The 14,872-nt window shown below is 37.5% G+C and overlaps 1 pseudogene; it reads left to right on the plus strand.

Annotated features, from left to right (window-relative positions):
• LOC127697763 (transmembrane protein 64-like) overlaps positions 1-11,017 on the plus strand; it is a 52,948-nt pseudogene extending 41,931 nt beyond the window's left edge.
• The last annotated feature ends 3,855 nt before the right edge of the window (positions 11,018-14,872 follow it).

A 14,872-nucleotide genomic window follows, 5' to 3' on the forward strand; every position in this document is an offset into this window, starting at 1 on the left:
TTAGGTTTTCTTGGGTCTAGCTTCTTGAGTTCTTTGTATATATCGGATATTAGCCCTCTGTCAGATGTACTGTCGATGAAGATCTTTTCTCAATTTGTTGTTGCTGATTTGTTCTTTTCGTGGTTTTCTTTGCCTTACAGAAACTTTGTAATTTTATGAGTTCCCCTTTGTCAATTCTTGATCTTAGAGCATAAGCTATTGGTGTTCTGTTCAGGAACTTTCCCCCTGTAACGATGTCCTCAAGGGTCTTCCCCAATTTCTTTTCTATTAGTTTCAGTGTGTCTCTATTTATGTGGAGGTCCTTGATCCACTTGGAGTTGAGCTTAGAACAAGGAGAAAAGACTGGATCAATTTGTATTCTTCTGCATGCTGACCTCCAATTGAACCAGCACCATTTGTTGAAAAGACTTTTTTCCACTGGATGTTTTCAGCTCCTTTGTTGAAGATCAAAGGGCCATAGCTGTGTTGGTTCATTTCTGGATCTTCAATCCTATTCCACTGCCTGCCTGTCACTGTACCAATACCATTCAATTTTTAACACTATTGCTCTGTAGTATTGCTTGATAGGATAGTACTGATTCCCCCCAGAAGTTGTTTTACTGTTGAGAATAGTTTTAACTGTTCTGGGTTTTTTGTTATTCCAGATGAATTTGAGAATTGCTCTTTATAACTCTATGAAGAAATGAGTTGGGCTTTTGATCAGTATTGCACTGAATCTCTATATTACTTTTGGGAAAATGGCCATTTTAACTATATCAATCCTGCCAAGCCATGAGCATGGCATACTTTTCCATTTTCTGAGGTCTTTTTCCATTTCCTTCTTCAGAGACTTGACGTTATTTTCATACAGATCTTTCACTTGTTTGGTCAGAGTCATACCAAGATACTTTATATTGTTTTTGGCTATTGTGAAGGGTGTTATTTCCCTAATTTCTTTCTCAGCCTGCTTATCCTTTGTGTATAGGAAGGCTACTGATTTGTTTGAGTTGATTTTATATCCACCCACTTTGCTGAAGTTGTTTATCAGCTATAGGAGTTCTCTGGTGGAGTTTTTTTTGGGGGGGGGGTCACTTAAGTATACTATCATATCATCTGCAAATAGTGATAGCTTAACTTCTTCCTTTCTGATTTGTATGCCTTTGACCTCCTTATGTTGTCATTTGCTCTAGCTAGAATCTCATGTACTATATTTAAAAGATATGGAGAGAGGGGACAGCCTTATCAAAACACTGATTTTAATGGTATTACTTCAAGTTTCTCTATATTTAGTTTGATGTTGGCTACCAGTTTGCTGTATATTGCTTTTACTATGTTTAGGTATGGGCGTTGAATTCCTGATTTTTCCAAGACTTTTAGCATGAAAGGTTGCTAAATTTTGTCAAATGCTTTTTTAGCATCCAATGAAATGACCATGTGATTTTTTTTCTTTGAGTTTGTTTATTTAGTAGATTGCATTGATGAATTTCCATATATTGAACCATCCCGGCATGCCTGGGATGAAACCTACTTGATCATGGTGAATGATCATTTTGATGTGTTCTTGGATTCAGTTGACCAGAATTTTATTGAATATTTTTGCATCGATGTTCATAAGGGAGTTTGGTCTGAAGTTCTCTTTCTTTGTTGGATCTTTGTATGGTTATGGTATCAGTGTAATTGTAGTTTTGTAGAAGGAGTTGGGTAGTGTTCCTTCTGTTTCTATTTTGTAGAATAGTTTGAAGAGTATTGGCATTAGGTCTTCTTTGAAAGTCTGATAGAATTCTGCACTAAAACCATCTGGTCCTATGATTTTTTTCATTGGAAGACCTTCTATTTCTTTAGGGTTATGGCACTGTTTAGATGATCTATTTGATCCTGATTTAATTTTGGTACTTGGTATCTGTCTAGGAAATTGTCCATCTCCTCCAGATTCTCCAGTTGTGTTGAGTATAGGCTTTTGTAGTAGGATCTGATGATTTTTTTTAATTTCCTCAGTTTCTGTTGTTATATCCCCCTTTTCATTTCTAATTTTGTTAATTTGGATACTGTCTCTGTGCCCTTTGGTTAGTCTGGGTAAGGCTTTATCTATCTTGTTGATTTTCTCAAAGAGCCAGCTCCTGTTTTTTTTTTTTTTTTTTTTTTTGTTTTGTTTTGTTTTGTTTTGTTTTTGTTGTTGTTGTTGTTTTTGGGTTTTTTTTGTTTGTTTTTTGATTCTTTGTATGGTTCTCTTTGTTTCCACTTGATTGATTTCAGCCCTGAGTTTGATTATTTCCTGTCTTTTACTCCTCCTGGTGAATTAGTTTCTTTTTGTTCTAGAGCTTTTACATGTGCTATTAAGCTGCTTTTGTATGCTCTCTCTCATTTGTTTTTGGCGGCACTCATGGCTATGAATTTTCCTCTCAGCACTGCTTTCATTGTGTCCCATAGATTTGGGTATGTTGTGCCTTCATTTTCATTAAATTCTAAAAAGTCATTGATTCTTTCTTTATTTCTTCTTTGGCCAAGGTATCATTGAGTGGAGTATTGTTCAGTTTCCACATGTATGTGGGCTTTCTGTTGTTTTTGTTGCTATTGAAGGCCACTCTTACACCACAATGATCTGATAGGAGCCATGGTATTATTTCGATCTTCTTATATTTGTTGAGATCTGTTTTGTGACCAATTATATGGTAGATTTTTGAGAACATACCATGAGGTGCTGAGAAAAAGGTATATTCTTTTTTTTCAGGATGAAATATTCTATATATATCTGTTAAATCCAATTGGTTCAATGCTTCAATTATTTTCACTGTGTCCCTATTTAGTGTGTTTTCCTTATCAGACCATTGAGGAGAGTGGAGTGTTGAAGTCACCCACAATTATTGTGTTATGTGCAATGTGTGCTTTGAGGTTTAGTAAAGTTTTTTTTTTTTTATGCATGAGGTTGCCCTTGCATTTGGAGCATGGATGTTCAGAATTGAGAGTTCTTCTTGCTCTATTTTTCCTTTGACCAGCAAGAAGTGTTTTTCTTTGTCTCTTTGGATGACTTTAGGTTGAAAGTCAATTTTATCTGATATTAGAATGGCTACTCCAGCTCTGTTTCCTGGGACCGTTTGCTTGTAAAATTGTCTTCCAGTCTTTTACTCTAAGGTAGTGTTTATCTTTGACACTAAGGTGTGTTTCCTGTATGCAGCAAAATGTAGGGTCCTGTTTTCTTATCCAGTCTGCTAGTCTATGTCTTTTTATTGGGGAATTGAGCCCATTGATGTTAAGAAATATTAAGGAATAGTGATTATTACTTCCTGTCCTTTTGGATGTTATTTTTATATTTGAGTGGTTATTTTTTTTTGCGGGGGGGGGGGATTGATGAAAGAAGGGTACTACCTTTATCCAGGGTATAGTTTCCCTCCTTGTCTTGGAGTTTTCCTCCTATTATTCTTTGGGTTTGTGGAAAGATATTGTATAAATTTGGTTTTTTTCATGGAATATCTTGGTTTCTCCATCTATGGTGATTGAAAGTTTTCCTGGGTATAGTAGTCTTGGGTAACATTTGTGTTCTCTTATGGTCTTTATGACATCTTCCCAGGATGTTCTAGCTTTCATAGTTTCTGGTGAGAAGTCTGGTGTGATTCTGATAGGTCTTCCTTTATATGTTACTTAACCTTTTTCTCTCACTGCTTTTGATATTCTTTCTTTGTTTACTGCATTTGGTGTTTTGATTATTATGTGTCACGACGAATTTCTTTACTGGTCTAATCTTTTTGGAGTTCTGTAGGCTTCTAGTATGTTCATGGGCATCTCTATTTTTAGGTCATGGAAGTTTTCATCTATAATTTTGTTCAAGATATTTACTGGCCCTTTGAGATGTAAATTCTTGCTTTCTTCTATTCATATAATCCTTAGGTTTGGTCATCTCATTGTATATTGCATTTCCTGGATGTTTTGGTTTAGAACCTTTTTACATTTTGCATTTTCTTTGACCTTTGAGTCAATGTTTTCCATGGAATCCTAAGCATCTGAGATTCTTTCTCCTATCTCTTGTATTCTCCTATTGATGCTTGCATCTATGACTCATAAATTCTTTCCAAGGTTTTCTATCTTCAGAGAAGTCTCACTTTGCGATTTCTTTATTGATTCTATTTCCAGTTTTAGATTCTGGATAGTTTTGTTCAGTCCCCTCACCTGTTTGTTTGTTTGTTTGTTTGTTCCTGAAATTCTTTAAGGCATTTTTGTATTTCCTCTTTAGGAACTTCGTCCTATTGACCCATGATCTCCTGTGTTTCTTTTAGGGATTATTGTAATTCTTCTTTAAGGGCTTCTGCATGTTGACCCATGTTCTCCCATAATTCCCTATGGGATTTTTGTATTGCCTCTCCAAGGGCTTCTACCTATTGATCCATGTTCTCTGGTATTTCGTTAAGAAATATTTGTGTTTCCTATTTAAGGGCTTCTACCTTTTGATCCATATTCTCTTGTAGTTTTTTAAGGGATTTTTGTGCTTCTATCTGTTGACCCATGTATTCTGTATTTCTTTAAGTGAGTTATTTATGTCTTTCTTGAAGTCCTCCATCAGCAATATGAGCTGTGATTTTGAATCTAGTTTTTTGCTTTTCTGATGTGATAGAGTATGGAAGATTTCCTCTTGTCAGAGAACTGGGTTCTGATGGTGCCATGTTGCCTTGGTTTCTGTTGGTAGTGATCTTGTGTTTGCCTTTGGCCATCTCATTATCTCTGGTGTTAGCTGGTGTTGCTGTCTCTATCTTCTCTGTCCTGTAGGCCTGTGCTTCTGTATTCCTGGGATTCTCTTTCTCTCCAATGCCCTGAAAATTGCTGATTCTCCAGGAAGTATCAGATGATGGGGTCTCCCCTCTGGCAGACTTGGCAAGAGTTGAATGCCCTGCAGTCGACTAGTTCTCAAATGATCTGCTGCCAATGGATTTCAGATACCCTGTTAATGCTGGTTCTCAAATGTCCTGCTTCTGCCTGTTCGAATGACCTGGTGTTGCCAGTTCTCAAATGACCTGCTCCTGCCAATTCTTGAATGCCTTTCTCCTGTCAGTTCTTGAATGTCCTGCTCCTATCAGTTCTCTAGAGAATATCAGGAAGTAAGGCACCCTCAGTGCCAGGTGTGGCACAGGTCTACCACATCCTATGGAAAGGGGTGGTAATGGTTGAGGAGGAAGGGTTAGAAGGAGTGGAAGGGGAGAGTTGATCTGATGGTTGCTGGTTAATGAGTCCCAAAGTAGAGCAGCTCTGGGCTTCTAGGGGTGGGCAATGATTCTTAAGTAATGCCCTGCTCCTGTTGGTTCTCTAGAGAGTATCAGGAAGGAGGGCCCTCTCCATGCCAGTTGTGGTGCAGGTCTAACACATCTGAGGGAAAGGGACAGTGACAGGGGACTTCATTACCATTCTTATGGTCCATGATTAGTTTTATAAAAATGGCCATCCTACCAAAGAGAATCTACAGATTCAATGCAACCCCCATCAAAATCCTAAGAGAATTCTTCAAAGACATCCAAAGAGAAATTCTCAAATTCATCTGGAAAAGCAAAAAACCCAGAATAATGAAACAATTCTTAACAATCAAAGAAATTCTGGGGGGATTACCATCCCTGATCTCAAGCTATACTACAGAGCAATAGTGATAATTACTGCATGTTATTGGTAGAGAGTCAGATACATTGATCAGTGGAATAGAATATAAAAACCCAAAATAAAAGTACACACTTATTCCCACTTGATTTGTGACAAAGAAACCAAAAATATAACTTGAAAAAAGAAAGTGTCCTTAATAAATGGTGCTGGACAAACTGGATGTCTGTATATAGAAAAATGAAAATAGATCCATATTTCTCAACTTGCACAATGCTCAAATCCGATTGGATCAAGGACCTCAGCATAAAATCAGATACACTGAATCTAATAGAAGAGAAAGAGGGAAAATGTCTTAAATTCATTGGCACAGTGGGAAATTCTCTAAACAAAATTACAGTGTCTCGTGAAATTACAAAGTTCCTGTAAAGCAAAGTACATAGTCAATAGGTCAAATCAGCAACCTAGTGATTGGGGGAAAATATCTTCTTCAACCGCTCTAGTTCTTTTTCTAAAATATATAAGGAAGTCAAGGAGCTAAGTACCAAGAAACCAAACAACCCAATCAAAAATGGGGTTTAGAAATAAATAGAGAAATCAAAGCAGAGGAATCTCATTTGGTTGAGAAGCACTTAAAGAAATGTTCAAAGTCCTTAGTCATCAGAGAAATACAAATCAAAAGGATCCAGAGATTCCACCTTTCATCATTCAGAATGGTTAAGATTAAAACTTCAGATTAAAACTGAAAATTGGAAGTAGATTTAACAGAGGATCCAGCTATATTACTCTTGGGCATATACCCAAAAAGATGCAACCCCATGCCATAGGGGTACATGTTCCACTATGTTTATAGCAGCTTTGTTTGTGATAGCCAGAGCTGAAAACAACCCAGATGTCCCATAACAGAAGAATGGATATAGAAAATGTTGTTCATTTACACAATGATATACTACTCAGCTATTAAGAATGATGACATCCTAGGATTTGCATGCAAATGGATAGAACTAGAAAATATCATCCTGAGTGACGTAACTGAGACCCAAATGGTCATGTATGGTGGATACTAACAACAACAACAATAAAAAAATGTATAGAATACCCAGTACACAATAGACAGAACTCAAAAAGCTTAACAAGGTAAAAGTCCTAAGTGAAGATGCTTCAATCCCACTTGTGATGGAGAAGAAAGCAATCATGGGAGGGGGAAGGGAGGGTGGGACCTGGGTGGAAATGGGGACAGGGCAGGGAAGAAATGAACATGATTTAGTATTGGATGGGGAAACAGGAATGAAACTCTGAGGGCCAGCAGAAAGTAGAGAAACAGGCAATCTCAGGAAGAGAATGGGAGGCCATCCAAATTATACCAGAGACCTGGGGATAGAGATACACTCAGCACTCAAAGTGAAAGACCTTAGATGAAATACCCTACATTGGGGAGAAAGAACTTGTAGAGTCTGTCTCCAGCAAAATGACAGGGCATCAAGTGAGGGATGGGGTTGCCATCTCATAGTCAAAAACTCTGACCCAGAATTGTTCCTGTCTGAAACATCTGTGGGGACAAAAATGGAGACTGAGGGTAAAAAAGTCCTGTAATAGGTGAAAATTCAGAGCCACATTATGGGGAGGCCCCAAAGCCTGACTCTATTACTGAGACTATGGAGTGCTCATCTGAAAGGGGTCTCTTATGACTGCCCTCCAAAAACCAAGCAGCTGAAATAGTCAGATACAGATATTTACACCCAACCAAAGGACTGAAGCTTCTGATCCCTGTGGTTAAATTAGGGAAAAGCTGAAAGGATCTGAGGAGGAGGGTGACCCTGTAAAAGGACCAATAGTCTCAATTAACCTGGATCATCAAGATCTCAGACACTTGACCACAAACCAGCCAGCATACACCAGCTGATATTAGACTCCCAATACATATTTAGCAGAGGATTTCCAGGTCTGAGTTCATTCAGAGAAGATGCAGCTAACTCTGAAGGGATTGATGGCCCCAGGGAGTGGTGAGTCTGGTGGGTTAAGGACTGTGGTGGTTGGGACATCCTCATGGTGATGGGGAAGGAGGTATGGGATATGGAACAGGCAGAAGGTAGACTAAGAGGGGCACAAAATCTGGATTGTAAAGAATGATTAAATATTTAAAAATAAAACAGATCACATTCTCCCAACAGGAGATATATATTATAGGATATATATTACCTTTCCATGACAACATAGTGAGAAAATACTGGACTAATGCAAAACAGCATCCAGATAGGCAAAATATCAACTATATTTTCAGCTCTATTGACTGCACATATGTTATTTTATTTTCTTGGGCCTTGTTTAGAAGTGCAATCTCACACCAGGAGCAACTGATTCCTAAACAGCCCTATTAAAATGTCATAAAAAAATACAGATGAAGCTAGTAATAGTAATGCATTTACCTTGTTTTTTTATGTCTATTGTTATTTGGTGATTTTCTCTGCATGTTTTACAAATCTATTTTTTGGTGAGGTTTAAGCATACTTCATTTCCCCTGTCCTCCCACCCACCCCTTCCCACTTCCCCGTTCTGGTTTTGCTGAATACTGTTTCACTGAGTAATTGTTATTTCAAATACTAGGTATAAAGAACAACTTTGCTGTAGATCATTCTCAAAATAGGTAGATTTTTGTTTCAGATGCTATTTTTATATTCATTCTCCTGAGTGTGTGTATTTTATACACATTGTCACAAATAACTTATTTTGAACACATCAAAATATATATATATATATATATATATATATATATATATATATATATATATATATATATATATATATATTTCATCAAAAGTAAGTCAGAACTTTAACAATAATAATAATAAGTGGGGTATTTTCCTCTACTATGGATTCTTTTTCTCAATTTTGGAATCTTTTATTTTCTGCATACTAGATATTTTCATGACTTCCACTATAGAGCTTGATGTTAACTCACTATTAATGGAGTTATATAACAGACCAGAACATTCAAAGGATGGTTTAAGTTCAGAGATACAGGCAAGCTGAGGTTGCTTGTCAGAGTTTCATCTCACCTACTCAAAATTTCTGAGTTTGTGAAATTGAGAGTATTCTAAAAGAAAATGGGATCCTTATATCAAGATTTAATCTTCCTACAAGCAGCCAGTCCTAGGAAGTACTGTGGCAACAGCTGTTCTTGTAGAATATTAGCATCTCTGCTATGGCCTCAGCTGCTTCTCAGAAGTGCAAGGAACTGCAAATGTGAGAAACGATCATTTTTATCATAAATTTGATTTTCAAAATCAGGGACATTCATTACTCTTAAAGTAGTGGATGCATATTTTTGGTACATATTTTATTCCTAAAGCAGTGTTTGATGCATTCTCAGACTCAGAGACCATACCCATTAGCTGTAGAAAGGTGCATTTCCATAATCTTTAGCTATTCTTCATAGTATGGATATGGTCGTTGATGGGATGTGAGATAAAATACAACACATTGCTCATCTCTGAGTATTTCCATATTTGTTTGTATATATTTATATTCATATCCACTATTGATAATAAAATTTATGAAAGATAAAATCTTTTATAATATTTTAAGTAATTGTTTTTTTTTTTACATTTTTTTATTCGATATGATTTATTTACATTTCAAATGATTTCCCCTTTTCTAGCCCCCCCACTCCCCAAAAGTCCCGTAAGCCCCCTTCTCTTCCCCTGTCCTCCCACCCACCCCTTCCCACTTCCCCGTTCTGGTTTTGCTGAATACTGTTTCACTGAGTAATTGTTATTTCAAATACTAGGTATAAAGAACAACTTTGCTGTAGATCATTCTCAAAATAGGTAGATTTTTGTTTCAGATGCTATTTTTATATTCATTCTCCTGAGTGTGTGTATTTTATACACATTGTCACAAATAACTTATTTTGAACACATCAAAATATATTAATAGAGAGAAAACCTTGGTGAGGTGTTCTAAATGATATGACCTAGAACAGGTGGAAGGAACATAAAGGACTATTCTAAGTAATGGATCTCTCTCTCTTTTTTTTTTTTATATATATTCTTTGTTTACATTCTAAATGATTTCTCCTTTCCCTGTTTCCCCTCTTCCTATAAGCCCCATAAGTCCTCTTCCCTCAGCCCATTCTCCAATCAACCCTCTCCCATTTCTCTGTCCTGGTAATCCCCTACATTGCTGCATCAAGCCTTTCCAGGACCAGGGCCCTCTCCTTCCTTCTTCTTGGGAATCATTTAATACGTTAATTGTGTCTTGGGTATTCAGAGCTTTTGGGCTAATATACATTTATCAGTGACTGCATTCCATGTGTGTTCTTTTGTGGTTGGGTTACCTCACTTAGGATGATATTTTCCAGTTCCAACCATTTGCCTTAGAATTTCATGGATTCGTTGTTTTTACTTGCTGAGTAGTATTCTTTTGTGTAAATATACCACATTTTCTGTATCCTTTCCTACATAGAGGAACATCTGGGTTCTTTCCAGCTTCTGGCTATTATAAATATGGCTGCTATGAACATAGTATAGCATGTGTCCTTATTGCATGCCAGGAAATCCTCTAGTATTAAGGCACCAAGCTACTGCTAGACCAAGGTCTGACTGTGGCCATCAACTTGCTGGCTGGAGCATTGCATTGATTGTTGTTCTGGGAGTGGCAGCTGACTGGTGGACCTAGTGGTCCAGTGGCTGAAGTGAGAAACTGGCACTGCTGCTGCCTCTGAAGCAAGTACTGGTGTGCATGCTGGTCATCTTGTGCTTGCTTCCCTGGCCGTGGCCTGACGTAACCTGCAGCTCCTTCTGCACTGAGTGGAGAGCCTGTAATTGCTAGTTAGCTGTTCAGTATCCTGCTCTTTGTCATGGGCTTCATCGTGGTCTACTTCCCCTGATGCTGGGGTTACATTGTGATTAATGTGGAACATCTTCATGCTAGGCATGGGGCTCCTGGTGCTGGGCTTCCTCCATGGAACCTATATCACTCATATGATCTACAAGTGGCTTCCAGGATCCAAAGCAGCTACAAACTGAGTGCCATCATTGACATCACAGAAGGAGGAAATTGTCTGAAGGTAGTGGTGCTGGCATGGCTTATTCCTATACCTTTGGGGCTTTATAACACAGTGTTTTTGATTACTGATATTTCTTGCCCAACAATCTTTTGGCATCTTAACTTGAACTGCTTCTGACTCAGCTACTGACTTCATTATTGGGTAACACACTGAGAAGAATGGAAGATGTCATTAAGTAACAGTGTTAGTGGGTATTTTGTCTTCTGTTTACAGATTGTTAGGAGCATAGGCCTCATGTTTGATGTAGTTTATCACACTCAAGTAGAATTGAATCCAACTATCATAGTTTGTGAGATGGAACTGAATAGCTCTGGTTAAAGGCACTCAACAAAATTCCAGTGGTTTTTCTACAACAAGATGACCCTCACATTTTCTGGAGGTGGAATCAATATTGTATGATTCTTACAAACTGTGATTTTTGAGAGCCTAGTTTGCTGGCCAGGCCTAGATGTCAGTGATCTAGCAGCAGGGACAAGGATTGTTATATTATGGCACAAACAAAACTCAATAGTTTTTAAATTGCCACTCTTCTAAAAGCAAGAGTCATTTTCTGGATATGTAAATGTAAATGCAGCTTTGGATGCTCCTTGTTATATCTATAATGTGTGTTTTCAAATTATCTTATTGCTGAGACTTATGAATGGAGAAATAAAAGAAATGTTCTTCTTTTTAGAATCTTTATTTATAAAGTCCATGAATATCTGTGTGAATCTGTCTTAAAAGATGAGTAAAAGTATGCAGTCCTCAATGGATTATTGTTGGTTGGTCTTTGCTGAGGAGAAACTCAGACCCGGTCTGTCCAGAAGGGGTAAACCCTATTGCTTTGTTTATTGTTCACTTGTTTGTTTTAAGCAGAAAACGTACCATTATTTTTCTTGCTTGTAAGAAATAGATATACTTTGGTTGAATGTATGTTATCAAGCATTATGTCACTGTTGGCCATTTACAGCTTTCTGCATCTTCAATCCTCCATTGTGGGACTGAAGTGCTCTTAAGACTCGTTCTATTTTCACTGAGTAATATGCAAAGTGAAAGGGAAATTGGTTAGCAGGTGGCTCACAAGGAGAGCTCACATTCTTCTTTGATGTTTAGTTTCACCTTTTAGACCACATCAAAGGGCTACACAATAGCACACTTACCAAACCATTTCCGTTTTTCATATTAATAATTAGGTTTTGAAAAAATGGTAGTCGGTGGCTCAGTCCTAAACAAGAGATTTATATCATTCCCTCTGAGGGTCAGGGAATATTACAAGAAGAGAACAGAGAGAATGTAAGAGCATAAACTTAGGAAGGACTGAAAAATGCCATATTCTTGGCAGTAAAACAGCCATTCTAATCATGAACTCACTACAACCACGAATGATTGCCCTGAATCTACATAAGCATGGACCCATCAACTGTCATGTGTAGAGGTGAGAGTGGTTTATGGGTCCCCATCCCTCACAACTAAACTGTTTTTGGTACTGGAAGAAGCAAGGAGGGGACAAGAAATGAAGCCAGGCGGTGGTGGTGCACGCCTTTGATCCCAGCATTTGGGAGGCAGAGGCAGGCAGATTTCTGATTTTGAAGACAGCCTGGTCTACAGAGTGAGTTCCAGGACAGCCAGGGATATACAGAGAAACCCTGTCTTGAAAAAACAAAAAGAAAAACAAAAAAAGTTGTTCAGTTCCATGGATATGTGGGCTTATTATTATTGAATGTTTTTATTATTGAAATCTAGACCTTGTCTATGGAGATATGATTTCAATCTTTTTGTATCTGTTGATTGTGACCAATTATATGGTCAATTTTGGAAAAGTTACAATGACATACTGAGAAGAAAGTGTATTCTTTTGTTTTAGAGTGAAATGTTCTGTATATATCTGTTAATGCCATATGGTTTATAACTTCTATTAGTTTCTCTGTTTAGTTTCTGTTTCAATGACATGTCCATTGTTGAAACTGGGGAGTTGAGGTATCCCCCTATTACTGTGAGGTGTTCAATGTTTGTATTGAGCCGAAGCAAAGTTTTTGTTTGTTTGTTTGTTTGTGTTAATGAATGTGGGCTCCCTTGCATTTGGGTATAGATATTCAAATTGAATATTTCTCTTGGTGGATTTTTTCTATAATGAATATGAAGTGTCCTTCCCTACAACCTTTGATAGCTTTTGGTTGAAAGTATTTTATTGGCTATTAGGATGGCAACTCCAGTTTGTTTTTGAGACCATTTGCTTTGGCAACCTTTTTGCGGGCTTTACTCTGAAGTAGTACCTTTATGTTATTGAGTTGTGTTTCTTCCATGCACTAGAATGCATACAAGAAACATTTGCATATCCTGTTGGTTAGCTAATGTCATTGTATAGGTGATTTGAGTTCACTGATACTGAGAGGTAAAAGAGAGATGATTGATAATTCCTGTTATGTTTGCTCTTCCAGGTGGTATTACAGGTATGTGATTTTCTCCTTTGGTATTGTTGTCAGATGATTAGTATCTTGTTTCTCTTCTTTCTTGGAGGTATCCTCCTTGTGTTGGAGTTTTACTTCTAGAATGCTCTGTAGAGCTGGTTCGGTAGATAAATATTGTTTAAATTTGGTTTGGTAATGGAACATTTGGTTTCTTCTTCTATGATGATTGAGAGGTTTGCAAGGTAAAATAGCCTGAGTTGGCATTTGTCCTCTCGTATGGTATTCATGATCTCTGTCTAGGCTTTTCTGGCATTTAGGGTCTCTATTGAAAAGTCTGGTATAATTCAGATAGGTATGCCTTTATATTTTGTCTTTTTTCCCTTATAGCATTTATCATTCTTTCTTTGTTGTGTGCATTTAGTGTTTTGACAGTTATGTGGAAAGAATATTTTCTTTTGTGGGCCAATCTATTTGGTGTTCTACAGGCTTCTTGGACATTTGTGGCCATCTCTTTCTTTAGGTTGGGGAAGTTTTCTTCTATGATTTTTTGAAGACATTTTAGGGTCCTTGGAGCTGGGAATCTCTTTCTTCTATTCTTATTATTCTTAGGTTTGGTCTTTCCATTGTGTCCTGGATTTCCTAGGACACAATGGAGGTTTTTTGTTTGTTTTTGTTTTTGTTATTGCTGTTGTTGTTATTTTGAACTTTCTTTGCCTGTTGTGTCAATATCTTCTAATCTTTAATGCCTGAGATTCTCTCTTCAATCTCTTGTATTTTGTTGTTGATGTTTGCATGTTTAGTTCCTGACCTCTTTACTAGGTTTCCCATTTCCAGGGTTGTCTCCATTTGTGTTTACTTTATAGATTCTCCTTCCTTTTTTAGGTCTTGGACTGCTTTGCTCAATTTCTTCACCTATTGATTATGTTTTCCTCTATTTCTTTAAGGGATTTATTTGTTTCTTCTTTAACAGGTTTTTATCTGTTTATCATTTTTTCCTTTATTTATTTCAGTGAGTTATTTATATCCTCCTTTAAAAAAAACTCTATTATCTTCATAAGATAGGATTTTAGGTCAACATCCTGGTTTTCAGTTTTGTTGGTGTATTCAGGGCTTGCTTTTGTGGGAGAATTGGATTGTGATGGTGCAAGAATATATTGGCTTCTTTGTTTATGATCTTGTGATTGCCTCTTGCCATGTGGTTTTCTCTGTTGCTAACTGGCCTGAGTTTCTCTGACTGGAGTCTGTCTCTTGTGTCCCTTGGTTGCTGAAGGTCTTCTCATAGGACTGTGACTGGCTGTGGCAGACCTCCTGGGATGCCTTCATACTATAAGGTCTGTGGTTCTAGATGTAGCAGACTTCCTGTGGGACCTTCAGAGGAGCAGACATTCTGATCATCTGCCCATGCAAAATGCAAAGTCCAGAAAGTGGGTAGAGTTCACACACAGGGTTCCCAGCTGCTGTGGTTATTTGGCAGAGTCCTGTACTTGAGGCCATATCTGTAACTGACGTCCTGGGGGACTTTCAGACAGAGGTTTCTTCAGAAGAGCAGATAGGCTGATGGTTTGCCAAGGAGGAAGGCACAGTCCAGAAAGCTATATAATGTCAGAAGCCATAATGGGACAAGCTAATAATTAGCAGGTGATCTGCCTGAGATATCCTGCTTCGATTATTATATATTCTGTGACAGGTTCATCCTTAGAATAAAATGCTGTAAGGGAATTCAGTTTAGGAAGGATTTCTGTTATTAATATGCTTTTCCTGTTATTATTAATCATACATAGCAGTCACAAAGTAATAGCACACCCCTTTGGAGCATATCTCTGTAGATCCATGAAGAAAATTTACTGTCTTGTACTGATGCTATATA

The sequence above is a fragment of the Apodemus sylvaticus genome, chromosome 12 (assembly GCF_947179515.1).
Source record: "Apodemus sylvaticus chromosome 12, mApoSyl1.1, whole genome shotgun sequence".
NCBI classification, from domain to species: domain Eukaryota; kingdom Metazoa; phylum Chordata; class Mammalia; order Rodentia; family Muridae; genus Apodemus; species Apodemus sylvaticus.